The 13863-nt window shown below is 42.5% G+C and overlaps 1 protein-coding gene across 1 annotated transcript in view; it reads left to right on the plus strand.

Moving 5' to 3' along the window:
• Positions 1-1329: 1329 nt before the first annotated feature.
• The window catches only part of LOC141786862 (protein phosphatase 1 regulatory subunit 29-like), a 265322-nt gene continuing 252788 nt past the window's right edge, over positions 1330-13863 (plus strand). The window contains exon 1 of the mRNA XM_074665295.1: positions 1330-1447. The gene's annotated coding sequence lies outside the window, so the exon portion shown is untranslated. The remainder of the gene's footprint in view (positions 1448-13863) is intronic.

Genomic DNA, 13863 nt, shown 5'->3' on the forward strand with positions numbered 1-13863 from the left:
AATGGGCTCCATGTGATTACATGTGATGGTATTCAGTCGGGCTCTGCTGCTAAATGAGTGATTCAGTGATGAGAACAAAGCAAGCAGAGGAGGCTGATGAGGAGCTCTGAGGAGGTGCTCCATCAATATGAGAGACACTGGGGTGGGTCTGAGTAGACTGCTCTGTCCCTCTTTCTATGGGGACCCTGGACAGTGAAGCACACACACACACACACACACACACACACACACACACACACACACACACACACACACACACACACACACACACACACACACACACACACACACACACACACACATACAACCAGAAATAAAAATAATAAAAAACTCGCGCACAAATTACGCTGGAGCAAATCGATACCTCTCAAGCTGACCAGCAGTGACGTCAGCGGCACAGTTGGATCTCCCTCTTTCCTCGCTGCGCACTTTCCCGTGTGTGTGTGTGTGTGTGTGTGTGTGTGTGTGTGTGTGTGTGTGTGTGTGTGTGTGTGTGTGTGTGTGTCACAGGGAGAAATAGAGAGGAATCGCGAGAGACCGTGAGAGTGAGAGAAGGAGGGAGACACTGACTCCATGCCCCTTCGCACGGGCGCGCACTTCTGAGGCGCGTTGCTACGTGCCCAGATTGAAAATCAGCTGCGCGCCGCTGCATGGGAGGCAATAAGTTGCACTGGTGATGGAATGAGAAAGGGTGGCGCTTTCCAGTTTTCCCCCTAAACTCCACACACTCTCAGAGCCTTAACATTATGTAATTATTTCCGCCTCTGGAGGCAAGAGTGGGCTGTAACTTTCCCTTGCACAGTTCGTTTTACTGCATCGGTGCCATATTGCTTAGATTAAGCCTGAAAGCAGAGCCATAACACCGCTTCGTTATATTTCTGAAGATTGTTTTCTCATTCAAAGTGTAAAAAGCTACAGAGATAATTTATGCATGGTTGGAATAGTCTGTAATGGTAATTTGGATGGAGATAAAAATAGCTCAATTAACACATGGTCGCCAGAAATGGTCTTCAGAGACTCACAGATGCGTGAAGTCCCGGTGGGAATATCACTGTGATATTTAAACCAGGCCTTCTTTGGCATTTCAAACATGCACACCCGACATTTTTCAAACAACGATTGAAAAACATGATTCTTTTTATTTTACCTGCAGGTTCATGCCACTCTTATGAAACAAGGAGCGGCTGTTACCCCGTTTTGAGCGTCACCCCTCTGTCGGACAAAACCGCCCCCTCCTCTTCTACCCCTCACCCTGCACTCTCTCTCCTCTGTCTCTCTTCCCTCCTCTTGCGTGTGCACCCCCCCTCTTTCTCTCCGCTGGTACGCACGGACCTCCGCCGCTGTCCAGGGATAATACTCTCGCTTTCTCCGTCTGTGCCGCTGCAGAACGGACCATAAAGCTGCATGCTCCCTCTCCCTACCCGCTCACTCCGAGACCCCGATCAAGGTAAGACGAGTGAAAAAAACACACACATAAAAACTCGCCGTTTCGTGTCCAAGCTGGACTCAGCAGCTGTATATGTCTTGGGAGGGAGGTGGGTGTGCTTCTGCACTTGTGGGATGCATGTTGAGCGCGCTTGAGACACACGCATGCTGCCACGTTGAGAGGTTTTGGTCCGTGGATCGCAAGGAGATGCAAGGTGCAGCGTTGAATCTGCTTGTTTGGCAAACACGCTCCTCGTCTGGAGCTGATGGAGCTGTGCAGTTGGTCCCGGGTCGTTAGTGGGTTGTTTTGAGGATCCACTCCTCTGACATAAATGAAATGAAGAAGCAGGGGAAGAGCAGAAAGATATGGAGAAGAAAACATTGGAAAAGAGGTTGTAAAGATTTGAACAAATTGTTGCAGGCGCGACCTATGGACTGGTGCTGTCTCTTCTGAAAAGATGGCAACACGGCAGTTTTAGCGCAACACTGAATGCGTGTTTTTTTTTTATGAAAGTGGTCAAGGAAGCTGTTGGGATGATTAAAAGCGGCTGCCCTCAGATCAGGAGATCCCGTGCTGATGCGCTCTGAGAGGTGTTGCTGGGGTTTCACAGTGCCCAACACGAAGGAGGCGGCTGCTGCGTGAGTGTGTGTGGCGGTGAAATCTGCATGTGTGTGCGTAAGTGTGTGGTGTTGCCATCATAACAGAGCCTGTACAAGTGCTTGTTGGGGAAGGGAGTGTGAGCAGCAGAGATGGCTGTAAAAGATGCGTGCGTATTCCACGCGCGCACACGAGTGCCTGAGCTCGAGATATCAATTTCCATATCAAAGTGGTTGTTTCGATAAATGTTGTATTAGTGGGGATGGAGGAGAGGAAGGACGGCTACAGCGTGCCACACAAACCTCATCCTGCAGCGGCAGAGTGCGCGTTTGGAGACAGGGAGAGAAGAGAGATGAGAGAGACATGGAGAGGGAGATGGAGGGCAGATGAGAAAGTGGAGGGGGAGAGGGGGTGAGAGGGGAGGTAAGAGAGAGGGGGGAGAGATGGCGTCCTACACCAGCGCTCTCTGCCAGGCGTTTGATTTATCGCCTCTCCAATGCGCACTGACGCACAAAGCTGCGGGTCCCGCGCTCTCTCTCGCTGTCATATCCCCGACTGATCAGGATGATCTCTGGCTGACGGTGGTCGACCCATCTGGCCAAGAGACACATAACACCCTCACCCAGACCCCCTCACCCCACTCCTCTCCCCCGTCCTCTGGTATCACGGCGCAGCCCCACAGACCCAACACACGTGCAGACATGACGGATGATTGCCGCCGTGAGAGCAATCCTGACTGATGCGATGGGACAGAGCGAGCCAATGGGCATGCAAAGATGATATGTTTTGATTCCAGCGAGATTTCCTCCCGGTCACTCTGCAAGTTAGACAAATTCGTTTATGCATTTCATTTCGGTGGTTCGTGCGTGGTTCATTTGGCCGTGCAAAACAGTGCCGTGATGGGAGAGTGGTTGTCCGTGCTGAGCTGCAGGCTGCTGGAACGAGCCAAGTTTGAGAGGGCTCATAAAAACAGGAGGAGAAAGCTGAGTGTTAACATCCACTGATACATTCCACGTTGGCAACATCATCAATCCTGTTTTCATCGTCATCATCATTTTAATCAAGTTTCGTTTTGTTCATCTTCCTTGTTATCTACCTGTTATCATTTCATTACCATATCCACATGTATCTTCCTCTTCCACCACCTCCTCCTCATTTTTGCTTTTGGCTATATAATCTTTTCAACAATCATCTGTTTTGATGTTATCTGTTATCAAAGACCCCACCTACACCACAAAATTCATCCTTCTCACACTCTCTAACATTATTTTCTCCATAATTATCTTCAGCATTGCCTCTTTGATCATTGCTCTCCTCAGTCCTGTCAGTTATCTTGCCATCAGTATTTCCATCACTACCTTATTTATTATTTTTCTATCATCACCGTAATTGTCATGGTTATATTAAATCACCTCTTTACACATGCCTCATGATGTTCCTTCAATCTTTCTACGTGCATAATCATCATCATCATCATTACCCCTGTTTTAATCAACCTTCCCTCTTCTTCCTCATTACAATCTTCATTATCAGCCACATTGTCGTTGCCATTAATGAGGGCTTTGGCAATTATTTCCAAAGTTGATTTTTCAGCTGATAATTTTCTTGATAAGCTGATTATGCCTTGTGATCTTTTAACACCAGAAAACAGCTGAAATGTCAGTCAGTGTTCTGGGGAGCTGAGAGTGATTATTAAACCCTCATTAACATCTTTTTTAACAACAGTCAAAACCCAAAATATTCACGTCACAACAACAAATAGATGATTAAATTTAGAAAATAATGTTCAACAAGTAATAAAGTTTTAGAGCTGAACATGTTGATTTGTCAAAGGTTTTTCAAAAACCTTGTTACATGCGCTGTGTATCAAGCGTTAACCAACTGTGTACTTTGAGTTTAAGCTACCTGCTATGAGCGAAGCATACAGGTGCAGCAAATCAGGCTGATGCCAACAGGAAGCTGCATCACAAAAGCAGGTATGGCAGATTAAAGAAAGAGATTTTAGTTTTGTTGTTTTTCCTTGGAGCAAACCTTCCTACAATCATGACTGAGTCATGTTTCTTCTTTGGTTATTGCTATATTTCTCAATTTCAGAAACACTAGAAATGAACAGAGGGTGTTTTGTTTGATATGCAGGTCATTGCAGCTCATTTTTGTATACCATCCTGCGTATTATGTAATGTGAAACAGTGTTATATATAAAAATGAACTGTATTTGACAGAATAAACACCTTATAGCAGTCTCCTACGTCTAATGGGTGAAATCGACCGAATGTGTCTCCTCCCCTTTGCCAGGGCTATGATGAGTCAATTTGACAAAAGTAGATTGAGCAGGACAGGAAGTAGATCATGGAACCACTTAAAAACACTCAGCGACTTTTCAAAATTAAACAAACAAACAAAAAATCAGATCCTATTCAACTTGACTGTATCAACAAACTGACATGATGAGCGCAGCCAGGCCAGGACTCAACAGGTTAGAGCTGCTACAGCCAAATGGAAAGTGTATGAAATCATCATTGTCGCGGATCCAGCTGTCTACTGTCCTGTAAGCTGCCGGGTTGAACATGCAGCCAGTGTGAGGTGATGCAGCAAACATGCAATGGAGTGGAGCCAAACTGGGAATGCCTCTGGTGTATTTGAGCCGTTAGTCATGGTTTCAGACCAAGCTGATCAATTTGAAATATCTTGTCAATGAACTTAATTGACTTTCTACTCTCATCATGTTGATTATCTTACTACATCACGACTCCAATACAGTCATTATGATATAAAATGTAAGGAACATCTCAGGGCCACACAGACAGAAGAGTCTCGGATTCTTCAGCACGAACTTGTGCATGTTCTTCTGAAGTTCACCTCCTCTCCTTTCTTAGCTGGTGCTCTAATACGAATGTGTAACTATCAGCAAGCAGAGGTGTATGAATGCCCGCAGGCCAGAGAACCCATTCACAAATCTACTGTTGGGGCAACAGGTGAGCAGGTGCTCTGAGTCAGAGGCGTGAATAGACGCCCACACAGACCACAAAATAAATCAGAATTTAAAAAAGCCTCGGCCAGGTTTTTCTCCTGGCTCTAGGTGAGCCCTTTCTCTTGAATGTTTCTATCCAGAGAGGATTTATCCTTTAGATACAGAAAAAAGAAAAACATGGAGTACAAACAAAATATTTGCAGATACAGCTTTGTAAACAACTTTTATGCTGATGATTTTGAGAATAATGATCCAAACAAGCCCTTTATAGTGGTTTAAATCAAATTGAACATACTTTACTGCATGGAGGATGAATATATACATGACTTCAGGCATATATATGTGGTTATGTATTTGTGATGCGCCAGTAATCTTGGTCTATGTAATTGCAGAGGGAATATGACCAGAGGATTGGATATAAGGTCCCTTGGGAGCACAGCTAATCCAATGAAAATACAAAGAAGTGGATCAAAGAAACCAGAAATTAAAGAAAGAGCAGATGATAAAAGAAAGGAGAGAGAGTGAAAAATAAGAGCAAAGAAGCACTAATGAGGTTAGGAGAAAACTGTAGGAGCTGGGAGAGCATTAAAGAATGCTGAACACTGTATCTGCAGGTTTCACAAAGCCAAATTCAACGCTCACTGAAACCTTTAAATGAAACAAAGCTGGCAAAACCTGTGCGCTAACAAATTTCTGTAATGATAGTTTTGAGACAGACCATTTGCAATGAAAGAAGACGGACGTGGGGGGGAAATTAATTTTTAAAAGGCAGAGTTTAATTAAAGAAATGGAGTGAAGAAAAGGAAACAGGTCAGTAGTTTCAGGTTGTGGTATTCTGCAAAAAAAGAGTTAAGACTCGGCAGTCAGAGAGGACTGGTGAAACGATCATAAGTCATTTTTGTTCTCCCTAACTGCAGGCACTGACATTACAAACTCATGGAATAATTCAGGAGTGATAAGTAAAGAGTAGTTTCACCGGCTTTGAACACCTCACCACAGCAGCAGAATCTGACCACACCTGCTCCAGCTTCAAATGTTTTCCTTTACCGAAGCAGGATTCTGCAGAGAAAGTTTGGGAACCAATGTCTTGTATATCCCTCATATGGCATTTTCATGCATCACGGTTTTCAAATGCAGATAATTTATAATTGCCCAAGTAAGACTTTAGACTTTGGACTTTTGATCTCAGTGATGTCACCCATTGGTTTCTGATGAAGCACTGTGAAGCCCTAAGATGGCGGCTACTGTAGGAAATACTATCTCTACAAATCTAAACACAACCAATGAGATGGAGTTGAAGGCCTGAAGTCCCAATGCAAACACTTTAAAAATGCTCAACTATCTCTGTTAGCCTTCTACAATCCCACAATTCTACATGTAGCAGACGCTTATGTCTAGAGCAGGGATGTCAAACTTGTGCCGTGGAGGGCCAAGAGGCTGCAGGTTTTCTTTCCAACCAAAAACTTCACCAGCTGGTTTCACTGATTAGTCCCTGCTCTCTGCTTAAAGGTGGGGGTAATCAGTGAAATCAGCTGGTGGATTTTTTCGTTGGAAAGAAAACCTGCAGCCTCTTGGCCCTCCATAGCACGAGTTTGACATCCCTGGTCTAGAGCAACATTCAACACTTCTCTAAGAGATCAGTGGATGACTTTACCTGGATGGTGTCAGAACACTCTGGACAAGCTCAGATCTCTTATAAGCACCCAAGCACATCTTGCAAGCTCCCGTTTTATAGAGGCAACAATACTCTCAGTGATCCACACGAGCAGGAGCACAGATGGGTAGCCTTCAGGCAGTGACTATCACTAATCAGGAGAAAAAGTTGAAGCTCAAATCAATATCGATTACTCTCAACACCTCCTACAAGCTGCAATCTCTGACGAGGATAAAAACAGAAATAGACTCAGGCAAGGGCATTTCTTTCGAAGGCGAAAAAGAAAGAATCAGCTGTAGCTGTGCAACATTGTAATGTGTGTGGAATCAAGGTTTTGAGCTCTCAGATGCATCCTTCGAGCAATGTTACTTTGTTTAGTATCAAAATCCCCTTGAAACAGAGGGTCTAATCCTCCATTCTGTTTGTGGGACCTGACAGTGTGAAGTCAGACTGCGTCCAGTATTTTCACACTCAAAGTTCAAAGACCAGATCACCCTGGTTGTCCTAGTTATATCTGTAGGCACTTTCTGAATGTTGATGGTTTAACGCCTGAACCATGCTCACATTTGATTTGATTTACAGCTTAAGTGACAGGAGGTGGTCCCAGCTTATGACATTGTGAATGCTGCAGACACTGCATAGCTAGACTTCATTGCAGGTTTGATGCTTGGTCGTGCTTGTTTTGCTGATAGAATTTATTGATTTCTTGTACGGTTCTAGATAACATCCTCCCTCACAGCTATCTTCACGTGTAGGTTGCTCATAGAGACAAGCGATTCACACAACTCTGCTCGATGTTGGTTTTTGCATTTCCCACGTCTTCAATTTAAGAAAAAAATAAAAAAATAAAACTAATGACCAGTACTTGATTTACATCATGACAAGTGTTTGACAGTATTTCCATTACAGTCTCATTCTATGGAAGTGAGGCTGGAGATGCAAATTGAATGATTGTTAATGGGTGTAATGTTGAGGCAGGCAACCATTTTCTCACCCTCCACAGCAGCTCCATGATCAGGGCTGATGATGTCACCAGGCACAGAAATGGCTTGTTAATCAGCTTGCCCTGTACATATACTCATGGTGTGGAAACTCAACTCAGTGCCTTTGTTGTGTCTGGTTTGGGTGTCTCAATGAGATGCAATATTCGGGCAAAGCTGTAGCTAACTTTCATTCTAAGGTCCAGTTCTGGTGACTTGTGTTGAAAAACATCTGTTAGTCAGCGCTCATGGTGATATGGTTCAACAGAGGCTATAGCCCCATTTCCACCAAGCAGTCTGGTTCAGATCAGTGCGGTTTAGTACGGGTTGGCTTGGTCCTGTTTGCGTTTCCACAGCCAACTATGCCCCCTCGTGGTAGGCGGGGTGTAAGCTGGATGGTGACAGCCTCTTCAGTGACATAATAGAGTGACGCCATAGTAGCGTGACACAGTGTACCCCGCTAATAAATCCATCGAAGAAGAAAAATGTGACACAGTAAACAAAGATCAACAATGGAAGACATCCAGCATTTCTTGATACAAAGTGCAATCGAGTTTTGTTTCAGAGACGACTGTGTGCTGCTAGGAAAAATGCAGCCGCTGTCACATGGTAAATGACAGCTCTTTCGACCAATTAACGGTCTGCAGTTTTGTAGTTGTAGCCCCACCTCTGAGATTGAATCGGTTTAGTCTGGCACCCCTATGGAGGCCAAAAAGTGGAGACGAACCGAACTGAACTGCTTGGTGGAAACGTGACTTTAGTCTCTACTGATTTCACCCAAACAGTCCACTGACGTAATGTCATAAACTTTTATGAAAGTCTCCATAACTGCTCTTCCATCCTTAAGTTTCTGATCTAGAATGACATTAAGACTCAAGAGTATTTTGAAAGCTGGTCACAATCATTACGAGAATTACGTTTAAAGTTTGTGAAACTGATGCGCCTGCAGTGGATTTAGCAGAAAACAACTTGCTTCTGGTCATAATATTTGGTTTGTTTGGATTCTGAATTGTTAGACCTTCAACATTATAATGTGGTTAAAAATTAAGAAGATTGAGGAATTGGAGAACAAAGAGCAGCGCCAGTGTGTTGGAGTGGAGCAGGCAGGAGGAACTGACAGTACAAGGTCAGACAGACAGGGCACTAAGGCAGGCAGGTGGGTAGAGATCGCAGATAGTCAGTGAACCTTGAGCACAGGTAAACACACGATTCAACAGGAGTGAAGCAAAACACAAAGTTGATTCTTTGATCAAAGCTTAGGCCGGACTTGCCATGAAAACCACGATGGAAAACTCAACGACCTGATGTAGATGTAGGTGTAGAGCTGGGATACAGCAGGTGTGTGACGTTTGGATAGATGGACAGGTGGATTGGCAGCAGGAGTGGGATCTGTTACCACACATAGACAAACACACGGTGACAGAGGGGAAACAAACACCACAGAGGAAACACGGGGTGGAAAAGCAGGTTGCATGTTGGGAATGAAGCAGACATAGAGCTGTTTTATTGTCAGATGTTGACTTTAATGATGATGTTGGGTTATAAGTAAATTTTGTTTCAACTTTTCTCAGTAAAACATTTGTCTAATGATATCAAGTGGTTGATTAAGTGAAAGCACAAGTCATGACCTTCATTAATATTAAAAGAGAAGGGTCCTTGCAAATTAACTTGCCACCTGTCTGGGCTGGTTGCCTGCCTTTTACCCAGTGCACACTCAAACAACAGCCTGGCCTTGGAGAAAATACATAGACAGAGAAAAAATGATTGGGAGATGAAAAGGTCAAAAATGATTCACGATAAAATAAAAAAGAATAACTTCTTCAGCCTCCTGATTTGCAACTTTTCACTTTCCTGACCAGCTTTCTCTGTGTGTGTGCGTTGTAGTGTGTATTGCTGTGTGACACCTGACACAGGTTGTGTTAAGAGAGGTTTTCTCCATGTCTCTGCCTACATATGCGGCTGTCCATGTTTTTCTGCCTCGTATTCGTTCTTCTTCTCTGCTTCCCTAAACACCAATATGAAATACTGAAAGGAGAGATGGATGCTTCAAGGACAAGAATGATGCATTCCGGTGTTAAATGTGCTGTTTGTCTGCAACAATAAGGACAGGCGCGGGCAGGAAGAATCTTATCGCCTCACAAATGTTTATTTTCTGCCATTGTGAAATGCCAGACTGTGGCTGGTGGCGATAAGTTAGTGAAGGAAAACACCATTTGGCTCCTTTTTCAGATGAATGCAAATAAGAGAAACAGGAAGAGCAGGAAGAGATGGTGAAGACGGAGGTCTGGCCTAAGGGAAAGAGTAAAAGAGTTTCAGCCTTCCAGAGTTATTATAGCGAGGCGATGGCATTCAGAAAACTCTATGGGCCTTTGTTGAGATGTACAATATAATGCAAAAACTTAACAAAAGCAGTTGTCGACTATGAAAATAAGTTTTCACAGTGAAACAAGTGAAGGTTAAAAGTCATTTGTGGATATGGAACTGATCTGTAGCATACTCACAGTCGGGGTGATAGTTGGAGGAAGTGGACGGTCAGAGGGAAATGACTTATTAAAAGTGAAATCCCTCAGCTAAATTATATTCCTTCTGAATTCATTGCTGTAACTCTGAGTCTTTTGTTGGCTTCTTAAAACAAACAGATTGTACAAACATGGACGCAGATAGGGATGGGTACCTTTCACACTTGAAACGATACGGTACAGATGCCTGGTACCAGGCAAACAGTAATTTTTCTGTACTTTTGTGTGTGGTTATGTTGTAATAAATACTAATTTGTTTAATATTAAAAGCTCAACGGTTTTTAATTTCACATTTATTTCATGGCAAGTATGGAAAATCGACTACTGTTCCACACCCTCACAATAACAAGGATGCGTTTAGGTTCAGAAACATGGTGTCATTTGATTTCGCGTGAATCGGTACTGTGTCCTACAGACAGAATCTGGTCTGTACCTTTAAAAGTAATTAATCCTGCACCTATTCCTAGACATAGAGATGAACCTAGAAACTTGTAGACATTAAGTTGAAGCAGGCTACAGTGCTCCCACTGGTCAGTCAACCATGCCCCTAATAATGCAAATTTATGTGTAAGTCTCGGCCTTCACATAGTCTTAACTCATGTGTTACAGAGATCTTTCCCCCTTCAGTTTTTTTAAATAGGGAAAGGTGCCATTGGTGCCAATATGTCTCCCAGCCGATAATATTGGTCTTAATTGGCTTTCGAGCCAATCTCTAGGGGTCACTAAAGGAACTGCATGCACTTCACCATTTCTCAACACTGGGGGATGATACTTATGTCCCTGCTGTGTTTTAACCCAGCCACCTAAAAAAAAGAGACAAAAAAGAAAAGAAATGATCTCAAACAGTATGATACAACTCCTCTCAAAGAATCATCATTAAGTTCCTCTTAGCAAAGCTCTTCATCATCCCATGCTGTTGCCGGTGGCTGTGCTGCAGAGCTGCCATGAATATGTATTGTTCTACAAATATGCCAGAGGATGTAGAGTCAGTATGCTGGATATTTTGTTCTGCTTGGAGCTCGGGGCAAACTGCTCAGCTAATGATGGAAATTGTTTGGATTTTGTTAACTCATAACGTTTCATTCCATGTAATCATGGACTGATTTCTTTTTCTGAAAGCTCCTCCACAGATCTGCTGAATAACATTTATGTGTTTAAACAATATCATTAATGTAAGCTCTCATGGGTTTTTACTTAGACCTTGAGTTTTTGAATGAAACACGCCATTTGTCCTAAATAGATTGTACAATACACATAGTTCACCATTATCTATTGAAAGGATTTTATCATCAGATAAATAAGCTTTATTGTTTATTAAAAGCTCAGCTTGGCTCTGTTTTAACTTGAACCAGACTGGTCACAACCCCAGATCAACGTTCTCAACAGCTTAAGTGAAGGCACTGATAATGTGACACACAGAATATAAGATCATCTGGTTAACTTTTCAATCTTACTTTTAGCTTTCTTGTTTTTTCCTTTGTACTTTTTTGTGCAGTTTTAGTTACAGTAAATCTCTTCACCCCCATTTTCTTATGTTCAGAGAAGTTTTCCTAAAGAAGAGATGAGCAGCAAAGTTAAAGATTCTTTTGGCTGATAACTTTTTCCCAAAAAGTTTTCAATAAATACTTATGTGAAGCTGTTCTTCCTCAAAAAATCTTAAATGTAAGCAAATGATACCGATGTTGGACCTTAGGACTTCAGCAGTTAACCAAAACAAGCCACCAGTATCCATTCAAGCGCTACTTTGATTGATAGTGAAACCAAAGGCGGTTTTAAAGGTCTTTCCAGCACACTGTACTTTGAAATTGAAATGACCAAGCGATCTTTAATGTTCCTTACTCGATGTTTATCATACTGCACAGCCTGAGGATGCACTCAAAGTTTCTGCAGAGAGTTCCTCTCAGGGTAAAACTTGTTTATGGAGATGACAGCTGAATCCATCGGGAGTTGATGATGTGTTGAATGAAGTCACTGTTTGGCTTCCGGACTTCTCACTCTTTTTGGGCACACACCCAAGAAAACACTCACACACACACCCACTCACTCTGTACTGTTTTTCCACAGTATCACTGTCTTGTACGATTAATTTTGCTTCCTAAAACTTTACAAACTTCTGCCAAGCTGCCTCAGGTGATGATTGAAAAAATGAGGAAAAGGTTGTAAGGAAGGAAAAATAGATTAAAATGCAAATCACAGAGTTATAAAATGAAAGGACGTGCATTTAGAGTTTACAAAAAGAGATTTTGGCCTGAAGGTGTTTGTCTCCTAGGCCTCTTTTTTAAATGCACCTCGTCTGTCCTCACTTTGCTCTGGATTTCAAGATGCAGCCCGTTGAGAAAGTGGAATCTGAATCTGTCCTGTTTTGGTACTATTTTCTGCTGCACATTTTTTTTTTTTTAACAAAGTGAATGTGTCAGTTTTTAGTCGCTTCTAAAGTCTGAAAAGAAAGAATAACTGGATTCATACTCCTACATTCTCCTTAGAAAAAAGTCAAAGGAGAAGCAAAAGTTCAGAAACAGTTCGGTGGATAATGAATCTTTCAACATGCACTTCTGGTTTTCTTATTAAAATACCTAGACTCTCTTTGCACAAAGTTCACAGTTCAAACTCTCTCAAGCTTATCTGAAATGGTGTGTATTATTCTCCGCAAGGCATTGGTCATATTCAATTTTTATATCCACTTTGAAGCTTTGTATAAACAGAAAATTAGACGGTGATAAAATGAATGTGTAAAGAACACATTCAGATAGAGAGGTAGTGCAAAAGTACAGCTCATGTTTTTATACATGAAAGTGCTTCAACAATGCTGAATTTGCACCAAAGTACCCACTCATGTGCTCCAGTGTGCTTATTTCACAATACATTTTCATCTGAAATTTGGTTTCCCCTGTCAGTTTGTGACAAACATAATTTTTACCAACTTGCAGAAGTTCCAGCTTGATTTTTATGAACCACTTCTTTCTAAAGTTGAACCAAAGTACATCAAAGCAAGAAAAGTGAGACTATCACTAGAGATGCAAAGTGAAAACAGAAGCAGAGCATTTTTAAGAGTAATGTTTTTCCCTCAGAACTTTGTGACAGAAGAACTCCAAAAGCTTCACAGGAAAGCAACATGAATCACTGTCTACCACGCAAATATCACCTTATTTTTCTCCTTTTATCGCCATATTTTCTCCACCTTTTATTCCCATGTTGGGTTAAACTCAGTGGGGCAGCAGCTTGGATGTTAAAATATGTAGATGACAACTTCCAAAACGTCTGTAGAGCTCCAGCTCGATAGAGAGAATGCTTTTTCACACCTGAGATCTTAAAAGTTTAAGAGGAAGCAATGCATTGGCATGCACCACAGACTGAGTCTGATGTTTATTGAATGTCTCATACGCAGAGGCAATGGTATACAGTGTGGTGGCTCCTGCTGTCACAGTGCAGCAAATGTGATGTGCTAACAAAGCCTCACATGAAATTTCAAATCTGCCGTAGCGCCCTCGCGAGAGCTTTTCCAGCTCTGCTCCTTAGCACTGTTTCTCTCACTCTTTTCTGATTTTCACCGGAGAAGAGGAGGAAAAAATGGCTTCCAATTTCTGTAGTCTTGTGCGGTTGAATGGGTGAATATGTACCAAATAAAAAGGAGCAAATCAGTCACCCAAAAGGCTTGTAGAGGTTAAAGTAGTTGGTGTTACTTCAAAGCAATGACATGCAGGGTGAGAGAAAAGGCA

Source organism: Halichoeres trimaculatus, unplaced genomic scaffold (genome assembly GCF_033239565.1).
Source record: "Halichoeres trimaculatus isolate MK-OKI-2021-1 unplaced genomic scaffold, fHalTri1.1 fHalTri1_scaffold_2, whole genome shotgun sequence".
Taxonomy (NCBI): domain Eukaryota; kingdom Metazoa; phylum Chordata; class Actinopteri; order Labriformes; family Labridae; genus Halichoeres; species Halichoeres trimaculatus.